At 50.5% G+C, this 1530-nt stretch overlaps 1 long non-coding RNA gene across 1 annotated transcript; it reads right to left on the minus strand.

Moving 5' to 3' along the window:
• Window positions 1-834: 834 nt before the first annotated feature.
• Window positions 835-1227, minus strand: LOC100899931 (glycine-rich protein 3). Its single transcript, XR_001951213.1, has 2 exons — window positions 1182-1227; window positions 835-1104 (listed from the first exon to the last, which is right to left on the minus strand). It is a non-coding gene; the product is annotated as a glycine-rich protein 3 (long non-coding RNA).
• Window positions 1228-1530: the final 303 nt, after the last annotated feature.

Consider the following 1530-nt stretch of genomic DNA (forward strand, 5'->3'; position numbering starts at 1 on the left):
GTCCGAGGTCTCAGTGAGAAGTTAGATCTCTCTTGGGTCGAATCTTGAGATGCTCGATCAAGCCAGCCTGGATCACGATGGGCCTTATCCGGAGAGGTTAATTCTCTATGAGGAGTGGAGTCGATCATATTCGTAACTGAGGAACTCAAGACTGGGATCTGAGATAATCTGAGTCGACGGACTGATGGAACTAGAAGCTCTCGATGGCGAGGACCGTGCTCGATCACGAGACTTCTGGGGCTGATCGAGCAGATGACAAGACAACAAGTGTGGCAACAGCTCGGGTGCCGAAACGACAAAAAAGCGATGGCTTCGTCAAGGACGGGAAAGCCATTCCAATCCAAGTGTCACAGTGGTACAGTCTTCTTGAGGGTGAGTGGACAGAAAAAACACAGAACAGTACTCAGTACACTTTTTGTGTTTCGAAGACGCACGAAGGGGGGCTTCGGAAGCGCAACTAGCCTGGCATGTGGCTCAGGTCTCCTTAAGAGGATTTCTGGGTCCACGGTTTCGAAGAAAAAACAGGGACAGCGCCCTACACCGCGGAGGACCTCGAGTGAAATCTCTGAATCACCAGAAACTCACCGAGAGTCATTGTTTAGGGCTTTTTCGTGGACGGACACCCCTCTAGAGCCGTGTGAAATTGCTTCTTCGCTCCACCTATATGAGGGAAATTCTGTGGACGGTCGTGTTCCGGAACATTGATTCTCGGTTGAGTTCTCGGAATGATTTGTGCAACGAAATAACGCACGGACTCAAGTCGCTTCCTAAACGCACTGGGGACACGTATTCTCAGATGACAGAAGCGGTCGGACAGAAAATCAGACGCAGCGCTTCAGAATGCGGTTTCCGAGATTTTATTCCCAGCGGATCGATCGTCCAGATGCGGATTTATTTCTTCCAGTATCCTCCGTAGTAGCCTGTGTTGCCGTAGCCGAGACCGTATCCGGAGCCGTAGCCGTGTCCGTATCCGTGACCGTAGCTGACAGCGACAGGATAAGAGGAGACAGTGTGCCCGTATCCGCCCCAGCCTCCATAGCCGAGAGATCCGCCCCAGTAACCGGCGACGCTGACAGCGAGCGAAGCTACCACGATTGCCAAAGCCTGGAATCAGAAAAAGAGAGGTCAGTCCGGGACTGGAGGTCCTCGGATGTCTCGAGATACAATAAATCAGTGCTCACGATGAGGATCCTCATGATCTTCTTGTTAATCCAACTTTCGTCAGAAGACGTGAGGCTTTCTGGTTACGTTCCTAGTTATATAGGAACAGTAAGATATGCATGTTCTTCCAATTCCGAGATACGTGTCACCCTTCCTCTCCGATCGTACGTGATTCTATTTTACTTTCGGGAATCTCATTCGAGCAGATCCGAATGTTCGCATGGAAATTCTTCGTCTCGATCTGCTTCCTGATCGAAATATTTCTCATTCTTCTGGACTCAGGGGAAACGTCGGGACGTCTCGAGCCATGAGATCCATTCGCGCCGATAATCGTTGTTATTGTCTTCGGGAACTGAGATAAGGCTCCGA

Source organism: Galendromus occidentalis, unplaced genomic scaffold (genome assembly GCF_000255335.2).
Source record: "Galendromus occidentalis unplaced genomic scaffold, Mocc_1.1 scf7180000077488, whole genome shotgun sequence".
NCBI classification, from domain to species: domain Eukaryota; kingdom Metazoa; phylum Arthropoda; class Arachnida; order Mesostigmata; family Phytoseiidae; genus Galendromus; species Galendromus occidentalis.